At 38.7% G+C, this 15,157-nt stretch overlaps 1 pseudogene; it reads left to right on the forward strand.

Annotated features, from left to right (window-relative positions):
• Positions 1-13,076: 13,076 nt before the first annotated feature.
• Positions 13,077-14,643, forward strand: LOC131744136 (importin subunit alpha-1 pseudogene; annotated as a pseudogene).
• The last annotated feature ends 514 nt before the right edge of the window (positions 14,644-15,157 follow it).

The raw sequence follows: 15,157 nt of genomic DNA on the forward strand, positions 1-15,157 counted from the left end.
GGGATTATGAAAATCCCCTTTGAGATTGTCATCACCCTGTCGATTCACTTTTCTCCTGTTGTAGAAGTTAAATACCAGGACTTGATAAAAGATTAAGAGAGAGGAATAGTCTACAAAGTGAGGTAATTTCTGGGATCACTGGAATTTACTGATAATAGCTACATAAGCTCCAACAAAACTCAGAGAATTCAGGGTATAATTGTTCATTCCAACTGTTCTATGTCTGAATTGCAAAGCAGCACCTGCACAATGAATATGATCATTTGAACTAAGTGGACTGGTCAACACTGTGATACTGTCACCTATCAGGATAGGCTCTTGGCCAAGGCACTTAAGACTCTGAGCTACAGTTTTCTCATTTGTGGAACAAAGTTGATAATGTCTACCCCGTGGTGTTGTTCTGAGGGTGAAGTGAGAAAACGTGTGTAAAGTGTCTGGCTCTGTGCCTTGTTCATAGTAGTGCCTAATGAATAGAAGTTATTAATTTTGGAGAAGTGATGGAGGAGGAGTAGAAGGGGGACAGTGGAGTTAAACAGACCTTGGTTTAGATCCTCTACTTTGTCTCCTACAGACTGAAGATCTCGGGCCAGCTACTCAATTCTCACCTGCAAAACGGTAATAATGCCACATTGTTTCCTGGGTTACTGTGCCTGCCATGTGGTAATAAGTCTACAAATGGTAACTAGTATTATTGATATTACCTGTTCGTTCCTTAAAATATTTATTGAAACCAAACCATGTTATCTGTTTAGGACTGTATTGAGTGGCAAGAGAGACTCTAAACAAAGGTGGATTTTGATAAACAAAATCCACATCACAATGATTTTTTTTATAGCAAATATTAGGCAAAAAATTAAGTTAAAAAGGAGACATACACAAAGAGAAAAGGAAATAAATAGAAAAGGAACCTTCTATCTGTAATGAGATTCACAGTAGATCCCCTTTAAATCAAATGACACTAGTGAAATAACATGATTTTACTGATGAAAACAAAGTACATATAAGTTTATAGCAACACTAACATCTAGCACAATTCTTTGCTAGTCAGAGGCCTTGGGTAAATTTTTGGTGATGAACAAATGAAGTGAAATGGACATCTGAGGGCATGTTTGCAGACTGATGCAAAGTCAGTGCTTCTGTCTGGAAGAACATTGGCTAAATGAGGGCACGGAGGTGAAACAAGGAATTTGGCTGGTGAATGAGGTGTCTTGAAAGCCAGATGTGGAGTTTGGGACTTCATTTGCCACAGAATGAAGAATCATACAAGGTTTCTCTGAAGATAATTAACATGATTAAAGCAATATTTTAGAGAAGATGAGTTCAGTGCTGCATGTAGTTCTGAGGATAGAAAAACTCTAGGCACTTAACTAGAGGAAAATTGCAATAGTCTAATATGAGAGGTATAGAAAGATAAACTGGAATGAAAGCTGACATTTCTGGCTCTGAGATCACAATCAAACAAAAAACTCAGAGAGGGATTCTTTAAAGTAACAGAAGGAAAACACTTGCATGCATTAATGAATTCCCATTTACTCCTGAGTCATTTTTGAACATTTACCATGAGCCACCCCTGTGTCTACCAAAGTTGGAGAGATGCATGAGATACTTTTACCTCCAAGGAGCTTACAGTCTAAGAAAGGAGACAAAAAATAACCCAACACTTGCATGCATTCAGAGGATTATGTTTCCTCCTGGTAGTGACGTAAGTTTTCTCTGATAATCCTCATTTTTCTCCTTGGGTTTGTGCTTAATGGTGCTTAGTTATCTGACTGACCGGGATCAGGTAAAGTCTGTGATGTGCCATCTATGTAAAGGACTTGGTCTCCAGTTGTTTTAATGGCTGTCTTTCAGATCCTACTTACTGCCTCAGGCTCCTTGACTGCTGTTTAGCTAATGATAAAAGAACTCAGAGGGTTTCCCTGGTGGCGCGGTGGTTGAGAGTCCGCCTGCCGCCTGCCGATGCAGGGGACACGGGTTCGTGCCCCGGTCCGGGAAGATCCCACATGCCGCGGAGCGGCTGGGCCCGTGAGCCATGGCCGCTGAGCCTGCGCGTCCGGAGCCTGTGCTCCGCAACGGGAGAGGCCACAACAGGGAGAGGTCCGCGTACAGCAAAAAAAGAAAAAGAACTCAGAGCTGAGGATAAAAGAAGTGAAGGAGAGAGAAGGGGAAAGCAGCAAACCCTGCAGACTCACCTAACTGGCTATCTTCCAAAACATCCTCAGGCTTTCTCAAGCTTTGATGAAGCATTAAGATCTTGTTTTCAGGGACTGAATGTCTTTCAAACGGGTGATAGATCCTCTTGCTAGTATTAAAAAAAGAGAATAGGATGAGCCCTCTTAGCCTACTCCTGTCACCATTTCACTTTATGTGAACAGCAATCGACTGATGAAGAGGGCTCAGGCTTCTAAAAAGAAAGGAAAAAATGCTTCTTGGCTACTCACCAGTCTTTGGACCCTGCCAGAAACACTGAGAGCACTTGCTAAGTAAAATGATTTAGCGGGTGGAAAGTAGTTTTACTGTATTGTAGTTACAATATCCACCCCTTTCTCCATGAGAGTAGATGAGGACTCAGACAGCAGCATATCTCAGAATGTAAATGAGATTCTCTGAGGATTTCTTGCTGGCTTGCTGACTGGCACAAGATGGAGCCCAGTGATGCATTGGCTGGGTTTTAGGAATGCACTGAAGTGTGTAAAAAGGGCATGGATGAGTGCTGGGCACATAGTAGGTGCTCAGTTAGCTCTTAAGGAAGGAAGTGTGTGTTCTTCATTCACATCCCTTTAGGCTCTCTTCTTAACTATTGCAGAAGTACAACAGAATGACATTAGAACAAAAGGGAAAACGAAAGCAAAACTAATCAGGTGGGGTCTCAGGTATTAAGAATGCAGCTTTGTAAAATAAGTCATGTGATTAGATGTGTATAGCTATTTAATTAATTAAATTAAATGTCTGATTTAATAATTAAATAAGTTAATTGTTTAAATAATTAAATTGTTTAATTAATATATATTTAAATTAATTAAACAAGGAGGCAGTTGGACCCAGATGGCTGCGAAGGCCCAGGCAGCCTATGTAAGCAAACCAAAATCGAAGCCTGTAAAGGTCTCATGCTTAGAAATCAAAATGCTAAGGACAACTAATCATGAAGAGTCAACTAGACTTTAAGCTATAGTCAATCAAATAATTTCCTTTCTTCGCTTCAACACCTTCTCTATATAAGTGTTTCCCTGATTCCTGTAGGTGGGACACACCTAACCACTTCTGGTTTGGTACTGCCCCACTGGAATTGAGTTTTGCTCAAACAAACTCTTTAAAACTTTAATATACCACAGTTTATCTTTTAACAGTATGTATATATGCGTATATACACATATATACACTGATATATATGTATATACACTAATATACATGTGTAGATATATATATAAATATAATTACCTCCTTTATGAACAATTTTAGATGGTAAAAAAATATTGATCACCTTTCTTCAAATCCAAGTGCATTCTCTGCATATTTGCATAATAGTCACTGGATGAGATCAATTGTACAAATTAAATGTACTCACCTCCTTTTTCTTTCTTTTTGCTATTTGGCCAAACGTTAGATAAAATTAGTTCACTAATTTTAGACTTTTATATGTTAACTCGAGTAATATATCTTACTACTTTCTTTTTTAAATAGCAGATTAATGTTTCAAAATTAGATGCCCTTTCTCATTGTTAATATTTACTTACATTTTAAATTCCTTAGACATATATTTTAAGGCTAGACTTCTTCATTCTGATCATCAAAGTTAAAAAAATTGCATATTAATAAAAGAGAGGATATAAGATGCTAAGACTAAAAATGACCTTCAGATATTGTTTATCCCATATCACTTATCCAAAAGGATCATATAATTGGGCGTACAGCTATATAGCTATCAGCAGTGTGTAGGATATTCTTACTTTCTAATTATAATTAAAACTAAGGTTACTATTCCTGTTTCCAAAAAGAAAAACCATTACATGTAATGATATCTGCTCTCTAAGGAGCTCTTTCACGCCTGGGTATGAAACTCCCATGGCCAGAACAGCTAATTAGTTCTGTAGATATTATGCCAAATATAAGAGCCTTCAATTAGATTTCAGCATTCACAGTCCCCTCAAATTTTGGTAGACAGAAAAATTACCTTGGGAGCACTTTAAAATGCAAATTCCAGTGCTGGGATTCCCTGGTGGCGCAGTGGGTTAAGAATCCCCCTGCCAATGCAGGGGACACAGGTTCGAGCCCTGGTCCAGGAAGATTCCACATGCCGCAGAGCGCTAAGCCCGTGCACCACCACTCCTGAGCCTGCGCTCAAGAGCCCGCAAGCCACAACTACTGAGCCTGTGTGCTCCAACTACTGAAGGCTGCGCGCCTAGAGCTCGTCCCTGCTCTGAAACAAGAGAAGCCACGCAATGAGAATCCCACGCACCGCAACGAAGGGTAGCTCCCGCTCTCTGCAACTAGAGAAAGACCGCACACAGCAACGACGACCCAACACAGCCAAAAATAAAAAAAAAATAAAGAAATAAATTTATTTTTTAAAAAAATTCCAGTGCTCCCTCCACAGAGACTCTGGTTTTGTAGGTTTGGTTCTGGATTCTGCATTTTCTCTGCTGTTTCTGGGGACGCTCACACTTCACTTTGAGGAACACTCTGGATGGACTTCGGAACCTGCTCTTAAGGCGAATCTCACTCACATGCTCACTGTTCCAATATGCCTCCTACCTCTCATAACATTCTCTTTCCTCTGTAAAAACATAAACTTCATCAAATTATATTCTTGCTAAAAAATAAAGTGATTCATTTTTGTGGGTTTCATATTGTTCTGTAATTCTTCACGAATTTAGGAACAGCCTCCATGACTTTAATTTCTTGGTTTAAAATTTGCATACGAGTGAAGGAGTTTCTCATGGTTAATTCAACATTTAGATGAAATAATAATCAACTACCATTCATAGATTTGACCAGTGTATTTCAGAAATTGAGGAAAAATCTACAGGGTTTCTTTAGGAAAGAAAAGTTTTTGAAATAATCTAGAATTTATGCTGGGCCATTTTAGGTTGTTCCAAAATGTTACTCATTGATTAAATTCAGTTATGTGACTTTATTATTTTTTGTCTTTATTTTTTGTCTTTCAAAAATCAGGTTTAACCTCACATTGACGCACGTCAATGGGAAGCTGAAAAATGTGAAGGGAAAATTTGAAAGGAGTTTCTTTCTGCCAGAGAATATATGGGGTGTTGGTAATTGAAATGAGCTACAAGACCTGTTGTATTTTATAATCTGAGAGAATTATAAAACTGAGCTCCCTTTCTAGAAATAGTAACTCTCTGATTTTTAGAATATTCTGAACTGGCACTTTCCAATAGAACTTTGTGCAATGACAGAACTCCTCTGTATCTATACTGTGCAATATGGTAGCTACTAACCATACATGCTCTTGAAGTGTAGCTAGTGTGATAGGGACACTGAATTTTTAATTTTATTAAATGTTAATAATTTAAATTTAAGTAGACCCATTTGTCTAGTAGATACTGAACTGGATGGCACAGGTCTAGGTAAATATGCTCAGAATTCATCTATAGCCATGTACTTAAAACTTACATATACCAAGCACACACAAAATTCAAAGTTCTTTAAAACACTTCAAGTTTCTTTAAAACATAATTAACTGAAATCATGGTTATTAAATGAGTCATTCAAGGGGAGACACTCAGCCTTTAGGTCTTTATTTTCCTCAGTGGAATGATAAGAGGGTGTCTCGATAAGCTTTAAGGTTTCCCCAGCTTTAACACTTCATGATTTACATTTAGATTGTTTCTAGGTGCTTAAAGCGAAGAACAGAGAGAAATCGAGAATATGTTTTTCTTGGCTTGCTGCAGTTTTCTGTCCACAGATTGTGTGTGTTGGTCGGGGGGAGGCTTTTTCACTTTCATCATTTCAGTTATCATCTCCATGGAGATACAACCCAGCGCTAAATCTCTGCATATGACCTCTTAAACATACTCTTGTCCTATAATACAATTACCATGATTTAAGGATATCTCTTTTTGGATATTCTACTCTTAAACTTATGTAAACATGTATGTTATATGATTAATTGGGTCCCTCACCCCCATTTATACTTTGAAGTCCTAACCTGCAGTATCTCAGAATGTGATCATATTTGGAGAAAGATTCTTTAAGGAGGTAATTAAATTAAATGAGCTCATTAGGGTGGGCTTTAATCCAATATGGCTGGTGTCCTCATAAAAAGAGATTAGGACATAGACACACACAGAGGGAACACCACAGGGAGAAGTCAGTCATCTATAAGCTGGAAAGGTCTCAGAAGAAATCAACCTTGTTAATGGATAGATCTTGGACTTCTAGCTTCCAGAATTGTGAGAATATAAGTGTCTGTTATTTAAGCTGTCCAGTCTGTGGTACATTGTTAAGGCAGCCCTAGCAAACTAATATAAAATCTAAACCATTAAACTGAATATTTTTCATCAGATTACATGTTATCTAACCCTTCTTTACTTTTTTTTTTTCCCCTTAAAGGGTACAGGCGTGTTGCTCATCCCACATTAACAAAGAAACAAGCAAATATTTGAATAACCTGTTACAGTTTTTAAAGCTTTAGACTCTGGTGTTTCTATTACTTATTCCACCTTCTGTTTTTGACAAATCTTGTTTTTCCTGCTTTGCTGCTGAGATTCCACCTTCTTGGAATTTCTATTTTTTCTTTTATGCTTGTTCTAATTCTAGTTAACTTCTAAGAACTGTTTCAGGTGGTCTCTGAATCCAGGGTGAGTTACCACTGTTCTAAACACACATTGTATTTCACATAGCACTCTACATAGCTTCTTTACTTGAGTATACTGCTGTTTTACAGATTTTAAAAAATCCAGTTTCCCAGCACCATGGGAACTCCTGGTATTTAATAGGCACTCCAGAAATATTTTTGGAAACAAACATGCAATGATATTGACTCTTTAGATCCTAAATTCCTGGATGGTTAATCTTTGTCATGTTTCTTCAGATATTCAGTGTTCATTGAGCATTTACTATATGCAAGGCAGTATAATTATTAACCTTTCACTGTACTTGGGCTGTATACAGAAATTTAGTTGACATGTTTTCTTTTTGCTGGATTGCTTGGTTGGGTAACCATTCAAGCATAAGAAGCATCGCTTGATTGTACATTTAATACCTGATGTATTTAATACTGATTTGAACTGAATTACTTGTATGAAGAGTAACTGTGATAGTTTGATTTGTACTGAAATAATGTGCTCATAAATGTATCTTTCCCTTGAGTATTCATTATGGAAATAAGATATACAATTGTTGCTTAAATGAAGTCCTAAATCAGTTTGGAAAATCAGATATTAATATCACTTCCAGGCAGGCTGAGTTCAGTCTATTAAAGTTGGGTTTTATTTTAGCTGCAAATGACCATTTTGGCTTTATCATACATACATAAGGTTTCTGAGCTAAATGTTCTAGGAAATTTAATAGAATAAATATTGAATGACATATGCAGTAATGATCTCTTTATTTCATAATGCAGTTTTTTTTTTCTTATTTGACTTACATACACTGCTGAAAAGAAGAGCTCAAAGTGGGAATAAAGGAAGGCCTGAGAAGTAATGGTGTCTCAGATTGCAGCTTCTGTAAATTGAAAAGCATATGGGAATTTTCCCAGGAAGTAAGATAAGAGAAAAAATTGGGAACAATAAAAGAGAAGAGCTAGGGGCTTCCCTGGTGGCGCAGTGGTTGGGAGTCCACCTGCCGATGTCCAGCCCTTGTCCAGGAGGATCCCACATGTTGCGGAGCAACTAAGCCCGTGTGCCACAACTACTGAGCCTGCGCTCTAGAGCCTGTGAGCCACAACTACTGAGCCCACGTGCCACAAGTACTGAAGCCCACATGCCTAGAGCCGTGCTCCGCAACAAGAGAAGCCACCACGAGAAGCCTGTGCACTGCAACAAAGAGTAGCCCCCACTCACCGCAACCGGAGAAAAGCCAGCGTGCAGCAACGAAGACCCAACGCAACCAAAACCAATAAATAAATAAAATAAAATAATAAAATAAATTTATTTAAAGAAAAAAAAAAAGAAGAGCTAAACTTCACCTCGCTGTTCAGTTCACATAGGACATAAGGCCATAGACATCATCTGCTTGAAATTATGTTGATTTGGTATATAATTTTAAAAAATCATGAGGTATGTCTGTGTCTAACCATATCCTCTGCATCCTCTCTCAACAGAAGGAACAGAATATTCTTTATGGATTCATCATTAGGATCAGGGCAGGAGTGAGGAGTAAGTTGAATTTGTTAACAATTTCTGTCATCAGCATCACACTGTATCATAGACATAAGAGCCTTAAGAGGACTTCTAGTTCAGTTCTCTTAACAGATGAGAAAAATGAGGCTCAAGGCTCAAAGGAGTTGTAATTGCAACATATTGCAGATCAGGCAGGATGGTGTTTTCATTAAGATCATGGTGGAGTCTGGCAGACCTGAGTTCAAATTCAACCAAATTTTTACAAGTTACATGAATTTGGTCAAATTAATTAACCTCACCTGTCTCAGTATCTGTCTTTTTTTTTTTTTTTTTTTTTTTAATTTTTTTTTTATTTTTATTTTTCAGTATCTGTCTTAATGTGGGAAAAAATAACTCCCTTCCAGGAATGTACTCACACATATGAAATATGCTTAGGACCCTGTGATAGACAGCCTTTACGATGCCCCCCAATGATCTTACTTCCTGGTATTCTTGCCCTTTTGTGTAAACTGCTCCCCTTGACCAAGGGCTGTACCTAGTGATTTGCTTCTAACCAACAGATTATGGAGAAGCTGATGGGATGTCATTTCCATGATTAGATTATAGAATACTGTGACTTCTATCTTACAGAAGACTTTCTCCCTTGTGGATTTTGATGAAATCAGAGTCATCTTGCAGAGGCCGATGTGGTAAGGAACTGAGACCCTCAGTCCAACATACTCAAGGAATTGAATTCTGCCAACAATCATTCAGTGAGTTTGGAAGTGGATTGTTTCCCGTTCGAAGCTTGATTGCAGCCTTGTGAGAGGCCCTGAAGCAGAGGACCCATCTCAGCCATACCTGGACTCCAGACCCACAGAAACTGTGAGATAATTAATGTGTGTTGTTTCAGCCACTGAGTTTTGGGGTAACTTGTTATGCAGCGATAGACAACTAATATAGACAGTGCTTAACACAAAGTAGTGAGGTAGACGGTAAGGGTAGGTGCTGCCTTAGAAAGAGTTTCAGGAGACAGGGATGAAGAGAGTGTTGAAGAGCTTCCTAGGAGTCCTGGGAAGACCATTATAAACAGAGGGAGTAGTATAAGCAGAGCCATTGAAGTGAATCGCTGAGTGTTTGAAGAAAAGGATATCAGAATGGTTCGGAGGATGGTGGTCATGGGTTTGGGGGGCAAGTTAATGTAGTGTTTTATAGGCCATGGAAAGGATTTGGATGTTAAAAACAAATGTGTGATGGGAAATGGAATAATCTGGTGAATATTTTGGCTGGTGTATGTAGAATTGAATGGATGTGTGTTTGGTGCTAGAGTAGGAATGTTAGCAGAGAGACTCATCTAGTGCAGTAATCCAAGCAAAAGGTAATGGTGGCTGGGAGTATGGGTGGTACAGCAGTGATGATGAGAAACGGTTGAGGATATATTTTGGAAGTTTCAGGAATAAATATGCTGATGGGTGGTTGGTTGTAAGGTGTTATAAAAAGAAAAAGAATCAAGGATGACCTCAAGGTTTTTGGTCTGAGAAACTTGGTAAACAAGCCTGCTGACATGGAGAAGGCATAGTGGAGAATCATAGGTTTATGCGGAAGATTAAGAGTTCATAGATACCTAGCAGACATCCAAGTGGAGAAACTGAGAAGGTAGATTTATATGGGCCTGGTGGGGTTGCAGATATAAATTTGGGTATCATCAGTGTACAGAAGGTAAACATGGGCTTACAGTGAGTGCAAACAGAGAAGAGACCTGCGGCATGAACGCAGAGGCACTCCAGCACTGGGGTGTGGGCAAAAGGAAGAGGATTCAATAAAGGATACTTGGGAAGAGCAGTCTCTGAGGTCACAGGAAAACCAGGAGGTGTGTTTTTCCAGAGGCCAAGTTAAGGTAGCTGTTCTGTTGTTCTCAATTTTCTAGATCAGTGGTTCTAACTTGAGTGTGCATTGCAATCATCTGGAGGGCTTTTTAAAACCCAAATTGCTAGGCCTCTCCTCCCAGAGTTTCTGACTCAGTAGGTCTTAAGTTTGGCCCAAGAATTTGCATTTGGAACAAGCTCTCAGGGGGTGCTCAGGCTGCTTGTCCAGGGACCACAATGTGAGAACCACTGCTATTAATCAAATATTATCTAACTAGGGTCCACGGAATATTTGTGATCACTTTGCCCATCCTTTCAATTTTATCCATTCAGTTCTTTGATTTTTTTAGAAAGTTACAGTTACTGTGCTAGGCACTAGGGATACAAAAGAATTCAGTGTCAAGAAAAGACTTACATATACATGTATTATATGTAATATAATGTATAGTATAGGTAATACATTCCTGTACTTACAGCATGATTTGGGAGGTACAGTGTGAGAGGCAAGAGCAAGGCAGAGTGGTGATACAGTGGTGCAAAAGGAATAAGAGGACGTTTTGGGTGGAGACTTTGGAAGAGCAGGTGATGTTTTAACTTAGTCCTGAGTAAGGGTTCTTTAGGCAGTCAGAGGGAAATGCATTCCGGGGATTTGTATGCACAAAGTCAGGGAGGTGTGAATAGGCGTGGTATGTTCCTGAGATTCAGGGAATTGGGAATTAGTGAGCTTTAGGGATTGGAAGGGCAGTGGACGGGGATGAGGCTAGACTTAGGCAGATGTGTATCATTTGTATTTGCTCCATTGTTTAGCTTCTTCTCAATATTCCATTAAGTTTGGAGTTTATAGATAAAAACAATGATATTTAATTGAAAACCTATATGGATTAAACCATTAGGGATGTCCCAATCGGAGATTTTAATTTCTCAGGCACTTAAAGTGGTTTCCTTCAGAAGTGATATAAAAAGCAACACTAACATACTGTATGATTGATTCCATTTGTATGAAATATCCAGTATAGGGAAATGCAGAGAGACAGAAAGAAAGACTGAAAGTGGTTGCCAGAGGCAGGGGAGGAGGGGAACTGGAAAGTGACTATTTCAATTGGTACAGAATCTCCTTCAGGGCTGATGAAAATTTAAAAAAAATTTATTTTATATTGGAGTATAGTTGATTTACAATGTTGTGTGATGATGAAAATATTTTGAAATGATAGCAGTGATGGTTTCATGCCATTGTGAATATACTAAATGCTACCAAATTATACTTTGAAATGGCTAATTTTGTGTTATGTAAATTTCATCTCAAAAATATATTGGCACAATAACACAAGATGTAAATGCAATATTCAAAAGTAATGTGCTGTCAAGAATGCAGATTGGGACAGTTCTAATTTTCACATATATCTAGAGAGAAATGTCAGGCAATTTGATCTTACTATGTAAAGGCTGTTCATCATTAACCTGGTTGAACACTAGAAAAGGAATTTTTTATGAATAAAACAAAGCAACTGACACACAAGTTTCAGAAGCTTAGATAATTTAAATGAAGACAAATTTTCTCTTTTTGGATGACATTTACTGACTGGAAAGTCTGTATTGTTATCTTGAGGATTAATGTCTTAAAATGGCATTGCATTGTTGAAGGTACTGTTTTTCATGTGATTCAAAACTGCAAAAAATTCAATATTGCAAATGTATAAATTGATTAAAGTCAGAGTATCTCAGCATATAAATTACTTCCTAGAGGAAAGCATTCATTTTTAGATTAGATATTATTATAAAATGAAAAAATTACAATGTTTTAAAATTATGGACAAATATGCCCATAAACTTATCCTATACTAACACAACTATTATTATCTTGTGTATTCTATTACAACTTTTAAAAATAGAATTCTTTTAAAAGGGATCTTATTTTTTTATCCTCAGAGGCAGAGACTGAGTTTATCATATTTTCTGTCATAGCAGAGTACATCAGTGGTCTGTTCAGGCCTTTCTCATTTTATTTTATCTTTCTTCTTCATTTTCAACCCTACTCCAATTTCACATCCCGTTAGTTATTCTATTCTTTAATCTATGTTCATTGAGTTGTATACATACACACATTTTGGAAATATATATTGTGCTGTTTTGTTAATCTGTGCTTTTACTTTATATAAATAGTATCATTCAGATCTCATTCACTCCACCTATATTTTTAAGGTACTTTCTTCATAGTGCTATCCTTTGTGCTTTTCAACTCCCCTTTTGAGTTTTTTATTTCAACGATTGTATTTTTCATACTCAGAATCTCCAGATTCTGGCTCCTTAGGACTCTGTTCCTGGTTCTTGTTTGTAACATTCTGTTTTGTTTCTTTGTGGATACATATTTTATTAAAATTTTATTTTACATAAAATTCTTCTTTTAGCCAATCCATTAATTTGGCTTCTTCTACCAAGAAGAAGTGTTGGGTTTGTTGTCTTTCTTCTATAGAACTTGTGCTCCTCCTGTTGAATTTAGGGAGTAGGTTCCAGAGAGATATGGTAGGGTGGGGAGCCTCTGATGTTGCCACCTGGGCTAGACCATGCCCTCTTTACATCTCTTCCTCCCCAACACTTGATTTTGCCTTACCTCTCAACGACCCACTGTCTCTCTCCCTCAGGGCACAGTTCTTTCCCGATGATTGCTTGTCTTGGATAAAATCACCTAGACCAGTGATTCTATAACTTTAGTGTGCATCAGAATCATCAGCCATGCTTGTTAAAACATAGAATGCTGGGCCCATCTCCCCAGACTTTCTTCTACAGTAAGTTTGCGATGGAGAAGAGTATTTACTTTTCTAAGAAGTTATCAATTGACAGCATACTTGGGCTGACCATGGTGGACGTTTTGAGGGCAACCGACCCACAGCCTGTGCACCCCATACCACCTCCTGTGGAAGCTTAAGCTCTGTGTAGCTTTCTCCCTTTGTCTCATAACCATGTCCACCAATGAGAATGCTAATTCGCCAGCTGCCTGCCTTAACAGATCCAAGAACAAGGGGAAAGGCAGTACAGAAATGAGGCAGCACCAAATAGAAGTTAATGTGGAGCTGAGGAAAGCTAAGAAGGATGACCAGATGCTGAAAGGAGAAATGTCAGCCCTTTTCCTGACGCTACTTCTCCACTGAGCGAGAACCGCAACAACCAGGGCACTGTAAATTGGTCTGTTGATGACACTGTCAAAGGCGTAAATAGCAACAATTTGGAAGGCCAGCTCCAAGCTACTCAAGCTGCTAGGAAAGTGCTTTCTAGGAAAAAACAGCCCCGCGTAGACAACATAATCTGGGCTGGTTTGATTCCAAAATTTGCGTCCTTCTTGGGCAGAACTGATTGTAGTCCCATTCAGTTTGAATCTGCTTGGGCCCTCACTCACATTGCTTCCGGGACATTGGAACAGACCAAGGTTGTGGTAGCTGGAGGTGCTATCCCAGCATTCATTTCTCTGTTGGCATCTCCCCACACTCACATCAGTGAACAAGGCTGTATGGGCTCTAGGAAACATTGCAGGTGATGGTTCAGTTTTCCAAGACCCGGTTATCAAGTATGGTGCAGTTGACCCGCTGTTGGCACTTTTGGCGGTTCCTGATATGTCATTTTTAGGATGCGGTTACTTCACATCTTTGTCACAACAAGAATCCTGCACCCCCCCTTAGATGCTGTTGAGCAAATTCTTCCTCCTTTAGGTCCTGTCCTGTATCACGATGATCCAGAAATATTAGCTGATATCTGCTGGGCTATTTCCTACCTTACTGATGGTCCAAATGAACCGATTGAAATGGTTGTGGAAACGTGTTGTACCCAAACTTGTGAAGCTTTTAGGAGCTACTGAACTGCCAATCGTGACTCCTGTGCAAAGAGCCATAGGGAATATTGTCAATGGGACAGATGAACAGACTCAGGTTGTGATAGATGCAGGAGCACTGCTAACAAACTCCAAAACTAATATTCAGAAGGAAGCTACGTGGACAGTGTCAAACATCACGGCTGTGGCCGCAGGACCAGATACAACAAGTTGTAAATCATGGATTAGTCCCGTTCCTTGTTGGCGTTCTCTCTAAGGCCGACTTTAAGACACAAAAGGAAGCTGTATGGGCTGTGACCATACACGTGGTGGAACCGTTGAGCAGATTATATACCTTGTTCGTTGTGGCACAATAGAGCCATTGATGAACCTCCTAACTGTGAAAGATACCAAAATTATTCTTGTTATTCTGGATGCCATTTCAAATATCTTTCAGGCTGCTGAGAAACTAGGCAAAACTGAGAAACTTAGTATAACGATTGAAGAACGTGGAGGTTTGGACAAAATTTAAGCTCTACAAAACCATAAAAATGAGTCTGTGTACAAAGCTTCATTAAACCTGATTGAGAAGTGTTTCTCTGTGGAGGAAGAGGAAGATCAAGATGTTGTGCGAGAAACTACCTCTGAAGGCTCTACATTCCAAGTTCAGGATGGCACTGCTGGGACCTTCAACTTTTAGATTGTGCATCTGAGGCATAAAGTTGTTTGTTGTGTACTACGTTTGGTATAAGTTTGTCTTACTGTTTCTCTACTAAGAACTCGTAGTAGAGAAATGTGGTTTGTTATTGTAGTGCTTTTTACAACGAAACTATACTTGAACAGTTCCAAACTGTACATATTGTATGAAGCTTCTCCTCTCAATGGCTTTCTTATTTCTATGTGGAATTTCATATCTTGTAGTGTCCTGTAAATAAAGATTAAATTCCACCCTTTACTTCAAAGAAAAAAAAAGAAGAAGAATTTACCAGTTGATGCTGATGCTGCCAATCAGGAACCAAGTTTTGAGAGCTGCTGACTTAATGGGATAAAAGGAGAAGTAAACAAATAATTAGGTGTTGGCCCACCTACGTGCATCTCTTGTTTTCTGCTTTTCCTCACTAGTTCCAGGATCCATCCCTGCCTGGATATTACCCTGAAGCTTCTATTTAGCTCTGGCTGATCCTGGCTGGCTCCTACTGCCTATGATCCAGGAC

The sequence above is a fragment of the Kogia breviceps genome, chromosome 17, assembly GCF_026419965.1.
Source record: "Kogia breviceps isolate mKogBre1 chromosome 17, mKogBre1 haplotype 1, whole genome shotgun sequence".
NCBI lineage: Eukaryota > Metazoa > Chordata > Mammalia > Artiodactyla > Physeteridae > Kogia > Kogia breviceps.